The 13,415-nt window shown below is 61.3% G+C and overlaps 1 long non-coding RNA gene across 1 annotated transcript; it reads left to right on the forward strand.

Annotated features, from left to right (window-relative positions):
* Positions 1-997: 997 nt before the first annotated feature.
* LOC137218146 (uncharacterized) lies at positions 998-2,759 on the forward strand. Its single transcript, XR_010940483.1, has 2 exons — positions 998-1,161; positions 2,529-2,759. It is a non-coding gene; the product is annotated as an uncharacterized lncRNA (long non-coding RNA).
* The last annotated feature ends 10,656 nt before the right edge of the window (positions 2,760-13,415 follow it).

The raw sequence follows: 13,415 nt of genomic DNA on the forward strand, positions 1-13,415 counted from the left end.
CTGTGTGCCTGCCTCAGTAGCCTCCCTGTACTGTAGGGACTTTGGACTTTGGGAAGCGGGCTCCTGACTGCTGTCTCCCTTCCCGGTTGGTGTGACAACTCAAAGAGCAAAAGTGACTAACAAGGCTTGGCATGGACTCCATGGTGAGTAACTGTCAGGACTACTCCAAGGGAACTCTATCCACTTGTCTCGCTTTGTTATTTACCGCCAGGTCTGCCTATCACCTACAATGATGCCGCCCCTGGGGAAGCATCCCATGATGAGGGAACCTCCACCCTGGCGTGGGGGTGGACCGGCTACAGTGAGGAGCGCCCCTGGAAAGTTCAGGCAAAGAAGCCCCCGGACAAATGAGCCAGGATCCCTCCAGGAAAGGAAAACACAAGTGACGCCTCGCGGCTGAAGGCAATGTTCACCGCGCTGCGGTTACAGGAGGCGGTACCGGAAAAACGCTTCCGAAGGACCGTGGTGGGGACCGGGGCTGGCAACGCCCGGGGACACATGGGGTCGGCGAAACGGTGGTGAGGGTCACATCCGCCTGCGCTCTCTGACACCGCTCCCCGGCTCCAGCCAAGCCAGGGACACGAGCGGGAGGCGGGGGCTGTTCTCAGGCTGCAGGAAACGGCGACCCGGAGGCCGGAGGCCGGCGGCGCGGGGCCTGGGGCCTGGGGCCTGGGGCGGGGAAGACCGGAGGACGCGGGAGCCGGATTCCTGCACAAGCCGCCAACACGGTGGCTGCTCCCGTCGGGCACATTGGGAAGGGGCGGCCAGGGGGCTGGGACACCGCTTACCGCACGGCACCCGGTTCCTCCGCTCCAGCCGGCACCGACGTGGAATCGTGCGCTCGGCCCCGCCTGTTGCTCACAGCCCGGCCCAGGGCGCTGCGGGCGGCACGGGCGGCGCGGGCGGCGCGGGCGGCGCGGGCGGCGCGGGCGGCGCGGGCGGCGCGGGCGGCGCGGGCGGCGCGGGCGCGGAGCCGCGGGGCGGGTGCAAGGCGGGGGCGGGGCCTCTGCGCCCGGGCCGCCTCCTCGGCCTATAACTGAGCCCCCGGGCTCCTCGCTCCCACACGGCCCCCACCGGACCCGTGAAGCGGCTTCGCCCCTTGCTTTGGACCTCGGGCCTCACTCCTCCTCCAGATGGACCCCAAGTGCTCCTGCCCCACTGGTAAGGGAGCCCTGCCTTTGAGCCTTAGGATGCCCCCTTCCCAGGCACAGGACGAGAAGGGAGGGCTTTGAGTTTGAGCTCAGGAGGACTCCTGTCACGGGTCCAGGGCTTTCTTGGTAGCCAGGCTCCTGAGGGCACGTCAGTCTCCCTTTGCCTCTCCGTTGACACTGAGGGCACGGAGGCTCCAGGCTGTCCTTCTTGAGGTCACCCGGCAGGTCAGGGGATTGCTAGACCGGGACCCAGCGTTTGGAGGCGGTCTCGGACCTGCCACGATTTGATGGGAGGAGGGGACGCTGCCTCTTTAGGGTTCAGGCCATGGGCCCCGGCCCCCGGCCCCCGGCCCCAGTCGGCCTGGGCTGCGTCTGGAGCCCGGGACCTTCCCTGTGGAGTCCCATCAGGAGGGGACTTACTCTCCTTGGACCAGAAGAGAGGAGCTGGGGCTTCTCTATCCGCCCGAGTGGACACGAGCTCCCAGGGCTGGGTCCTGACAGAGGAGGAGGGCTCAGGGAGGCATTGCTGACCGTCTGCTGTGGCTCCTGCATCCCCGTCCCTGCTCACTGCTGGCCTCCTTTCCCTTCCCGGCAGGCGGCTCCTGCGGCTGCGCTGGATCCTGCACCTGCACCTGCAAAGCCTGCAGATGCGCCTCCTGCAAGAAGAGTGAGTGTGCGGGGCCTTCTCTGGGAATGCGGGGTCTGGGCTGAGTGCGAGGAGGGGGCCCAGAGCTCAGCAGGCAGGCAGGAGCAGGACAGTGACCAGACTTCCCGGCACCCCCCTCACCAGGAAGGGATTCACAGTCAGAGCTGGAATCACCTTCGGCATGACCGAGACCCAGGCGCGCACTAGAGACCAGGGAGACTGAGGCCCAGACGGGCCACCGACAAACAACCTCAGACCTGTCACTAGAACTAGTCCTCCTGCCTCCTGAGTCCCGCTTCCGAATCCTCTCAGGGACTGAAGCACTTTAGGGACAGGAACCAGTGGCCGTGCGTGGCTTCTCGGACCTGGTGCAGCCCCTCCCTGTCGAAGCAGCCCAGAGCTTCCCTATCCCGAGCGGGAGCTGCTCTGTGCGGGCTTTGCCTCCACTTTGATCCTGAGGACTTGGCTCACATCACTGGTGGTGCTGGGGGCTGGCTTTCTCCTGTCCCCGGAGGCCCTGCTCACTGTCTCTCCAAGGCGCTGTGCCCTGTCCTGGGCACAGATGGGCCGGGCAACCTGAACCTAGTGTCTGAGAGCAATTACCTCAGGACAGAGGACACCATCGTAAACTCAGGGTCTGGGCCCGAGGGCGGCTGGGGCCAGGCCTGCTGCTGGGAAGGGTGGTTCCGGACAACGCGTGGTCCGACCGCACGCTGCCCTTGCCTCCCCAGGCTGCTGCTCCTGCTGCCCCGTGGGCTGCGCCAAGTGTGCCCAGGGCTGCGTCTGCAAAGGGGCCTCGGACAAGTGCAGCTGCTGTGCCTGATGTCGCGGAGAGCCTGCCCCGGGTGTCCACAGAGCAACCAGGACAAACCTGCATTTTACCGTTTTTCATACGACCGGACCTGACGCTACATTCCTTTTTCTATGAAATCTGTGACTTGTAATAAAAGCTGTTGACTTTATTCTGGCTCTGTCTTCCTTGGTGTGTCTTGGACAAAGAGACTCCGTGCCCATCAGGGCTGGCGTGGGGAACTGGACTGGACGTGCAGAGACCTCGGCTCTGGACCAAAGAGTACCCCCCCACACACACCCCACACCCCCAAAACACACACACTGAGCGTCTTAGCCGCTTAGGTTAATTTGAGCTTCCGTTTCTCAGCTCCAAAGGATACCCTCGCCAGATGACATAGGGCATTGGACACACAGAGGACACACTCCCTCTATTCCCCTTAGGAGGACGGATTGCAGAGAAAGTTGCCCATTTCTCATTTTCCTTCTCTGGGGGCCCCTGCCAAACTCAGCGCTCGGTGATGAGAGCCTAGAAAAGTACCCAGAGGGGATGGAATCCCACACCCCTCTCGTGTGACTTCTGCACGGGGCTTGCGTCTAAAACACCCTGGAAAGACCTCTTTGTATTTTCTGCCACAGTTTTCACCCTGGTCAGGAAAACGGATCGCGAAGAAAACACGTCAAAGGACACGATATGTGACACCCAGTTTTCCCTTCAACACGTAAAACCACCTTCACACGTGGAGGAGCAATTCTGGAAACTGGACGCTCTCATATGCTGCACGTACGTTGAAAGTGTGCCCGAGTCCTGGGAACACTTCACAGATGCCCCACTGTGTGGACCACACACGCCTGGAGCAGCTCTGCCCCCTGCCTCCCCACAGGGAACCTCAGTCTTGGCTTGCCCAGGGCTACGGACAGGACACTCGCCACCCGTGACAGCTCCCTGCAGGGGCTTGGCTCTGAATCTTCGCAAGTACCTCCCTAGGTCAGGCTGACATCTTCCCTTCCCTCAAAAACCAGCCCGTGGCTCCCTGACACCCCGAAAGAAAGTGATTTGGATTTGGTGGGAATTTCCCGGCTGTTTCCCTGAGACCTGGTTTCAGAAGAAGGACTTCACGTGTTCCTCTGCAGAGTGATGGTGGTGCTGCAGTGCGTGGCGGGGGGGGCGCCTGGTGGGGTTTATTAGCAACAAGTGTGTGCTGAGGGAACGGGTAGTCTATTTCAGGTGTTGGGCCCCCTGGCGGTCTGGGGAGGGAACTCCTATTTGATGGGCACTCCGAGAGAAAGAGGAGACACGTGGCTCAGAAGTCAGGACCAAGATGGGCCACAGGTGCCCCGAGTGCACAGGGCATTTCGGGAGCCGGCCCGTGCTGCGTGCGTGGGCGTCGGCGTCAGGCACTCAGGTTCACAGCCACCGTGCCACTTCCTGACCTGGCAAGTCACTGATAAACTCTCTGAGATTTCATTTCCTCCTTTCGATACAAAAGATTAATGTCAATGAGGGGGAATAAGCGAGATAGTGGCCTGGCTCCCAGCTCGGGCTTCCCCCACGGTGTCCCGTACGATCGCTCTCTCCACACTGACATCTGTGCACAGAGAATCCTTGAGCTCCCGACAAGCTCCTGGAGAAAGGCTCCCTGGTTTGCAAGCAAGCTCGTGGTGAGGGCAGAGATGGATAGGAACCTTGCTTATCCAGTGCCAGAGGGCGTGGGGATGTCCTCCAACAAGCCCCGTGGAACGAGTCACCGCCACAGCGTTTGGACAGACTCGGTGAACCTGCACGGTCTGGAGTGATGGTGCCAGTTCCAGAGAGGTTAAGCAACTTACCCAAGGGCACACAGCCTATACTCAGAGGACTAAACCTACACTGCAGCTGTCTCACCTCCCGGCCACACGGTGCCGGTTATGACATCACTGGAGGCTGAGTCCGGCCTCTCCTTTTTCAGGGCTGCAGGGTCTTCGGAGACAGTCCAGCTGTGCTCCTGGCTGCAGAGGTGGGAGGCCGAAGCCCAGAGAGGTCACAGAGCTGTGCGGAGGGTTCTGGCTGCCGGCTCAGGGCTCTCCCACTGCTGCCTCTGTGCCAGGTGTTCAGTGTTCTCACCCTTCGTGGGATGACATGGTGTCCGGTTGGGCGCGGGGCTGCAGTCAGCCTGCAGGAGGGCCAGTCCCATCTGTGCCACGTACAGCCATGGGACATAACCTCTCTGTGGCTCCGTCTGCTCTGCTCTAAAGGGAAAATAATAGTGTCTGGCTCTCGGGATTAAAGAACTGAATACATGCCAAGAAGGTCAGAATATACTGGGCACTCAGTGAGCAATCGATCACATCACCCATTCATTTATTTATCTATTGATTTATTTGTTATCATCAGCCTAGGAGACACTGTTCTCCTTCCAGACACGCAAGCAAGGACGGTGTGTTTCGCTCTGTGCTCTGGGCCGTCCCCATCGACCCTGTGAGCGTGGGACCAGTACCCCCGAGAGGGTTATCCTGCCTTCACGCAAAGAGAGCCGTCGACACTACAGATAGAAAGCCGTGAGGAGCACAGTCGGTGTCCTCCTCACAGACACAGAAGGGTCCTGCCACTTCTGCTGTCACCTGCATCAGGATTTCCTTACCATTTTCTTTTCAGTGATTTTCTGAAATACGTTATACCAAAAGAAACCTCTCGAACGCTACTGAAGGAGAGAGTCAGAAGGTAGCCACAAAATCATAAATACATTCCTACTGTGTCACCTTGGTCGCCCCCAGGATTGAGCTGGACATGGTAGAGACGGGCCGAGGACACAGCTCTGGGCCAAAGGGGAGCTTGCTCACTGACTCCCTCTTTCAGCTGCGAAGCGACAAAAACACAGAAGCAGGGCACCACTCCCCAGCCCTGTGTGCCTGCCTCAGTAGCCTCCCTGTACTGTAGGGACTTTGGACTTTGGGAAGCGGGCTCCTGACTGCTGTCTCCCTTCCCGGTTGGTGTGACAACTCAAAGAGCAAAAGTGACTAACAAGGCTTGGCATGGACTCCATGGTGAGTAACTGTCAGGACTACTCCAAGGGAACTCTATCCACTTGTCTCGCTTTGTTATTTACCGCCAGGTCTGCCTATCACCTACAATGATGCCGCCCCTGGGGAAGCATCCCATGATGAGGGAACCTCCACCCTGGCGTGGGGGTGGACCGGCTACAGTGAGGAGCGCCCCTGGAAAGTTCAGGCAAAGAAGCCCCCGGACAAATGAGCCAGGATCCCTCCAGGAAAGGAAAACACAAGTGACGCCTCGCGGCTGAAGGCAATGTTCACCGCGCTGCGGTTACAGGAGGCGGTACCGGAAAAACGCTTCCGAAGGACCGTGGTGGGGACCGGGGCTGGCAACGCCCGGGGACACATGGGGTCGGCGAAACGGTGGTGAGGGTCACATCCGCCTGCGCTCTCTGACACCGCTCCCCGGCTCCAGCCAAGCCAGGGACACGAGCGGGAGGCGGGGGCTGTTCTCAGGCTGCAGGAAACGGCGACCCGGAGGCCGGAGGCCGGCGGCGCGGGGCCTGGGGCCTGGGGCCTGGGGCGGGGAAGACCGGAGGACGCGGGAGCCGGATTCCTGCACAAGCCGCCAACACGGTGGCTGCTCCCGTCGGGCACATTGGGAAGGGGCGGCCAGGGGGCTGGGACACCGCTTACCGCACGGCACCCGGTTCCTCCGCTCCAGCCGGCACCGACGTGGAATCGTGCGCTCGGCCCCGCCTGTTGCTCACAGCCCGGCCCAGGGCGCTGCGGGCGGCACGGGCGGCGCGGGCGGCGCGGGCGCGGAGCCGCGGGGCGGGTGCAAGGCGGGGGCGGGGCCTCTGCGCCCGGGCCGCCTCCTCGGCCTATAACTGAGCCCCCGGGCTCCTCGCTCCCACACGGCCCCCACCGGACCCGTGAAGCGGCTTCGCCCCTTGCTTTGGACCTCGGGCCTCACTCCTCCTCCAGATGGACCCCAAGTGCTCCTGCCCCACTGGTAAGGGAGCCCTGCCTTTGAGCCTTAGGATGCCCCCTTCCCAGGCACAGGACGAGAAGGGAGGGCTTTGAGTTTGAGCTCAGGAGGACTCCTGTCACGGGTCCAGGGCTTTCTTGGTAGCCAGGCTCCTGAGGGCACGTCAGTCTCCCTTTGCCTCTCCGTTGACACTGAGGGCACGGAGGCTCCAGGCTGTCCTTCTTGAGGTCACCCGGCAGGTCAGGGGATTGCTAGACCGGGACCCAGCGTTTGGAGGCGGTCTCGGACCTGCCACGATTTGATGGGAGGAGGGGACGCTGCCTCTTTAGGGTTCAGGCCATGGGCCCCGGCCCCCGGCCCCCGGCCCCAGTCGGCCTGGGCTGCGTCTGGAGCCCGGGACCTTCCCTGTGGAGTCCCATCAGGAGGGGACTTACTCTCCTTGGACCAGAAGAGAGGAGCTGGGGCTTCTCTATCTGCCCGAGTGGACACGAGCTCCCAGGGCTGGGTCCTGACAGAGGAGGAGGGCTCAGGGAGGCATTGCTGACCGTCTGCTGTGGCTCCTGCATCCCCGTCCCTGCTCACTGCTGGCCTCCTTTCCCTTCCCGGCAGGCGGCTCCTGCGGCTGCGCTGGATCCTGCACCTGCACCTGCAAAGCCTGCAGATGCGCCTCCTGCAAGAAGAGTGAGTGTGCGGGGCCTTCTCTGGGAATGCGGGGTCTGGGCTGAGTGCGAGGAGGGGGCCCAGAGCTCAGCAGGCAGGCAGGAGCAGGACAGTGACCAGACTTCCCGGCACCCCCCTCACCAGGAAGGGATTCACAGTCAGAGCTGGAATCACCTTCGGCATGACCGAGACCCAGGCGCGCACTAGAGAACAGGGAGACTGAGGCCCAGACGGGCCACCGACAAACAACCTCAGACCTGTCACTAGAACTAGTCCTCCTGCCTCCTGAGTCCCGCTTCCGAATCCTCTCAGGGACTGAAGCACTTTAGGGACAGGAACCAGTGGCCGTGCGTGGCTTCTCGGACCTGGTGCAGCCCCTCCCTGTCGAAGCAGCCCAGAGCTTCCCTATCCCGAGCGGGAGCTGCTCTGTGCGGGCTTTGCCTCCACTTTGATCCTGAGGACTTGGCTCACATCACTGGTGGTGCTGGGGGCTGGCTTTCTCCTGTCCCCAGAGGCCCTGCTCACTGTCTCTCCAAGGCGCTGTGCCCTGTCCTGGGCACAGATGGGCCGGGCAACCTGAACCTAGTGTCTGAGAGCAATTACCTCAGGACAGAGGACACCATCGTAAACTCAGGGTCTGGGCCCGAGGGCGGCTGGGGCCAGGCCTGCTGCTGGGAAGGGTGGTTCCGGACAACGCGTGGTCCGACCGCACGCTGCCCTTGCCTCCCCAGGCTGCTGCTCCTGCTGCCCCGTGGGCTGCGCCAAGTGTGCCCAGGGCTGCGCCAAGTGTGCCCAGGGCTGCGTCTGCAAAGGGGCCTCGGACAAGTGCAGCTGCTGTGCCTGATGTCGCGGAGAGCCTGCCCCGGGTGTCCACAGAGCAACCAGGACAAACCTGCATTTTACCGTTTTTCATACGACCGGACCTGACGCTACATTCCTTTTTCTATGAAATCTGTGACTTGTAATAAAAGCTGTTGACTTTATTCTGGCTCTGTCTTCCTTGGTGTGTCTTGGACAAAGAGACTCCGTGCCCATCAGGGCTGGCGTGGGGAACTGGACTGGACGTGCAGAGACCTCGGCTCTGGACCAAAGAGTACCCCCCCACACACACCCCACACCCCCAAAACACACACACTGAGCGTCTTAGCCGCTTAGGTTAATTTGAGCTTCCGTTTCTCAGCTCCAAAGGATACCCTCGCCAGATGACATAGGGCATTGGACACACAGAGGACACACTCCCTCTATTCCCCTTAGGAGGACGGATTGCAGAGAAAGTTGCCCATTTCTCATTTTCCTTCTCTGGGGGCCCCTGCCAAACTCAGCGCTCGGTGATGAGAGCCTAGAAAAGTACCCAGAGGGGATGGAATCCCACACCCCTCTCGTGTGACTTCTGCACGGGGCTTGCGTCTAAAACACCCTGGAAAGACCTCTTTGTATTTTCTGCCACAGTTTTCACCCTGGTCAGGAAAACGGATCGCGAAGAAAACACGTCAAAGGACACGATATGTGACACCCAGTTTTCCCTTCAACACGTAAAACCACCTTCACACGTGGAGGAGCAATTCTGGAAACTGGACGCTCTCATATGCTGCACGTACGTTGAAAGTGTGCCCGAGTCCTGGGAACACTTCACAGATGCCCCACTGTGTGGACCACACACGCCTGGAGCAGCTCTGCCCCCTGCCTCCCCACAGGGAACCTCAGTCTTGGCTTGCCCAGGGCTACGGACAGGACACTCGCCACCCGTGACAGCTCCCTGCAGGGGCTTGGCTCTGAATCTTCGCAAGTACCTCCCTAGGTCAGGCTGACATCTTCCCTTCCCTCAAAAACCAGCCCGTGGCTCCCTGACACCCCGAAAGAAAGTGATTTGGATTTGGTGGGAATTTCCCGGCTGTTTCCCTGAGACCTGGTTTCAGAAGAAGGACTTCACGTGTTCCTCTGCAGAGTGATGGTGGTGCTGCAGTGCGTGGCGGGGGGGGCGCCTGGTGGGGTTTATTAGCAACAAGTGTGTGCTGAGGGAACGGGTAGTCTATTTCAGGTGTTGGGCCCCCTGGCGGTCTGGGGAGGGAACTCCTATTTGATGGGCACTCCGAGAGAAAGAGGAGACACGTGGCTCAGAAGTCAGGACCAAGATGGGCCACAGGTGCCCCGAGTGCACAGGGCATTTCGGGAGCCGGCCCGTGCTGCGTGCGTGGGCGTCGGCGTCAGGCACTCAGGTTCACAGCCACCGTGCCACTTCCTGACCTGGCAAGTCACTGATAAACTCTCTGAGATTTCATTTCCTCCTTTCGATACAAAAGATTAATGTCAATGAGGGGGAATAAGCGAGATAGTGGCCTGGCTCCCAGCTCGGGCTTCCCCCACGGTGTCCCGTACGATCGCTCTCTCCACACTGACATCTGTGCACAGAGAATCCTTGAGCTCCCGACAAGCTCCTGGAGAAAGGCTCCCTGGTTTGCAAGCAAGCTCGTGGTGAGGGCAGAGATGGATAGGAACCTTGCTTATCCAGTGCCAGAGGGCGTGGGGATGTCCTCCAACAAGCCCCGTGGAACGAGTCACCGCCACAGCGTTTGGACAGACTCGGTGAACCTGCACGGTCTGGAGTGATGGTGCCAGTTCCAGAGAGGTTAAGCAACTTACCCAAGGGCACACAGCCTATACTCAGAGGACTAAACCTACACTGCAGCTGTCTCACCTCCCGGCCACACGGTGCCGGTTATGACATCACTGGAGGCTGAGTCCGGCCTCTCCTTTTTCAGGGCTGCAGGGTCTTCGGAGACAGTCCAGCTGTGCTCCTGGCTGCAGAGGTGGGAGGCCGAAGCCCAGAGAGGTCACAGAGCTGTGCGGAGGGTTCTGGCTGCCGGCTCAGGGCTCTCCCACTGCTGCCTCTGTGCCAGGTGTTCAGTGTTCTCACCCTTCGTGGGATGACATGGTGTCCGGTTGGGCGCGGGGCTGCAGTCAGCCTGCAGGAGGGCCAGTCCCATCTGTGCCACGTACAGCCATGGGACATAACCTCTCTGTGGCTCCGTCTGCTCTGCTCTAAAGGGAAAATAATAGTGTCTGGCTCTCGGGATTAAAGAACTGAATACATGCCAAGAAGGTCAGAATATACTGGGCACTCAGTGAGCAATCGATCACATCACCCATTCATTTATTTATCTATTGATTTATTTGTTATCATCAGCCTAGGAGACACTGTTCTCCTTCCAGACACGCAAGCAAGGACGGTGTGTTTCGCTCTGTGCTCTGGGCCGTCCCCATCGACCCTGTGAGCGTGGGACCAGTACCCCCGAGAGGGTTATCCTGCCTTCACGCAAAGAGAGCCGTCGACACTACAGATAGAAAGCCGTGAGGAGCACAGTCGGTGTCCTCCTCACAGACACAGAAGGGTCCTGCCACTTCTGCTGTCACCTGCATCAGGATTTCCTTACCATTTTCTTTTCAGTGATTTTCTGAAATACGTTATACCAAAAGAAACCTCTCGAACGCTACTGAAGGAGAGAGTCAGAAGGTAGCCACAAAATCATAAATACATTCCTACTGTGTCACCTCGGTCGCCCCCAGGATTGAGCTGGACATGGTAGAGACGGGCCGAGGACACAGCTCTGGGCCAAAGGGGAGCTTGCTCACTGACTCCCTCTTTCAGCTGCGAAGCGACAAAAACACAGAAGCAGGGCACCACTCCCCAGCCCTGTGTGCCTGCCTCAGTAGCCTCCCTGTACTGTAGGGACTTTGGACTTTGGGAAGCGGGCTCCTGACTGCTGTCTCCCTTCCCGGTTGGTGTGACAACTCAAAGAGCAAAAGTGACTAACAAGGCTTGGCATGGACTCCATGGTGAGTAACTGTCAGGACTACTCAAAGGGAACTCTATCCACTTGTCTCGCTTTGTTATTTACCGCCAGGTCTGCCTATCACCTACAATGATGCCGCCCCTGGGGAAGCATCCCATGATGAGGGAACCTCCACCCTGGCGTGGGGGTGGACCGGCTACAGTGAGGAGCGCCCCTGGAAAGTTCAGGCAAAGAAGCCCCCGGACAAATGAGCCAGGATCCCTCCAGGAAAGGAAAACACAAGTGACGCCTCGCGGCTGAAGGCAATGTTCACCGCGCTGCGGTTACAGGAGGCGGTACCGGAAAAACGCTTCCGAAGGACCGTGGTGGGGACCGGGGCTGGCAACGCCCGGGGACACATGGGGTCGGCGAAACGGTGGTGAGGGTCACATCCGCCTGCGCTCTCTGACACCGCTCCCCGGCTCCAGCCAAGCCAGGGACACGAGCGGGAGGCGGGGGCTGTTCTCAGGCTGCAGGAAACGGCGACCCGGAGGCCGGAGGCCGGCGGCGCGGGGCCTGGGGCCTGGGGCCTGGGGCGGGGAAGACCGGAGGACGCGGGAGCCGGATTCCTGCACAAGCCGCCAACACGGTGGCTGCTCCCGTCGGGCACATTGGGAAGGGGCGGCCAGGGGGCTGGGACACCGCTTACCGCACGGCACCCGGTTCCTCCGCTCCAGCCGGCACCGACGTGGAATCGTGCGCTCGGCCCCGCCTGTTGCTCACAGCCCGGCCCAGGGCGCTGCGGGCGGCACGGGCGGCGCGGGCGGCGCTGGCGCGGAGCCGCGGGGCGGGTGCAAGGCGGGGGCGGGGCCTCTGCGCCCGGGCCGCCTCCTCGGCCTATAACTGAGCCCCCGGGCTCCTCGCTCCCACACGGCCCCCACCGGACCCGTGAAGCGGCTTCGCCCCTTGCTTTGGACCTCGGGCCTCACTCCTCCTCCAGATGGACCCCAAGTGCTCCTGCCCCACTGGTAAGGGAGCCCTGCCTTTGAGCCTTAGGATGCCCCCTTCCCAGGCACAGGACGAGAAGGGAGGGCTTTGAGTTTGAGCTCAGGAGGACTCCTGTCACGGGTCCAGGGCTTTCTTGGTAGCCAGGCTCCTGAGGGCACGTCAGTCTCCCTTTGCCTCTCCGTTGACACTGAGGGCACGGAGGCTCCAGGCTGTCCTTCTTGAGGTCACCCGGCAGGTCAGGGGATTGCTAGACCGGGACCCAGCGTTTGGAGGCGGTCTCGGACCTGCCACGATTTGATGGGAGGAGGGGACGCTGCCTCTTTAGGGTTCAGGCCATGGGCCCCGGCCCCCGGCCCCCGGCCCCAGTCGGCCTGGGCTGCGTCTGGAGCCCGGGACCTTCCCTGTGGAGTCCCATCAGGAGGGGACTTACTCTCCTTGGACCAGAAGAGAGGAGCTGGGGCTTCTCTATCCGCCCGAGTGGACACGAGCTCCCAGGGCTGGGTCCTGACAGAGGAGGAGGGCTCAGGGAGGCATTGCTGACCGTCTGCTGTGGCTCCTGCATCCCCGTCCCTGCTCACTGCTGGCCTCCTTTCCCTTCCCGGCAGGCGGCTCCTGCGGCTGCGCTGGATCCTGCACCTGCACCTGCAAAGCCTGCAGATGCGCCTCCTGCAAGAAGAGTGAGTGTGCGGGGCCTTCTCTGGGAATGCGGGGTCTGGGCTGAGTGCGAGGAGGGGGCCCAGAGCTCAGCAGGCAGGCAGGAGCAGGACAGTGACCAGACTTCCTGGCACCCCCCTCACCAGGAAGGGATTCACAGTCAGAGCTGGAATCACCTTCGGCATGACCGAGACCCAGGCGCGCACTAGAGAACAGGGAGACTGAGGCCCAGACGGGCCACCGACAAACCACCTCAGACCTGTCACTAGAACTAGTCCTCCTGCCTCCTGAGTCCCGCTTCCGAATCCTCTCAGGGACTGAAGCACTTTAGGGACAGGAACCAGTGGCCGTGCGTGGCTTCTCGGACCTGGTGCAGCCCCTCCCTGTCGAAGCAGCCCAGAGCTTCCCTATCCCGAGCGGGAGCTGCTCTGTGCGGGCTTTGCCTCCACTTTGATCCTGAGGACTTGGCTCACATCACTGGTGGTGCTGGGGGCTGGCTTTCTCCTGTCCCCAGAGGCCCTGCTCACTGTCTCTCCAAGGCGCTGTGCCCTGTCCTGGGCACAGATGGGCCGGGCAACCTGAACCTAGTGTCTGAGAGCAATTACCTCAGGACAGAGGACACCATCGTAAACTCAGGGTCTGGGCCCGAGGGCGGCTGGGGCCAGGCCTGCTGCTGGGAAGGGTGGTTCCGGACAACGCGTGGTCCGACCGCACGCTGCCCTTGCCTCCCCAGGCTGCTGCTCCTGCTGCCCCGTGGGCTGCGCCAAGTGTGC

Source organism: Pseudorca crassidens, unplaced genomic scaffold (genome assembly GCF_039906515.1).
Source record: "Pseudorca crassidens isolate mPseCra1 unplaced genomic scaffold, mPseCra1.hap1 Scaffold_246, whole genome shotgun sequence".
Lineage (NCBI taxonomy): Eukaryota > Metazoa > Chordata > Mammalia > Artiodactyla > Delphinidae > Pseudorca > Pseudorca crassidens.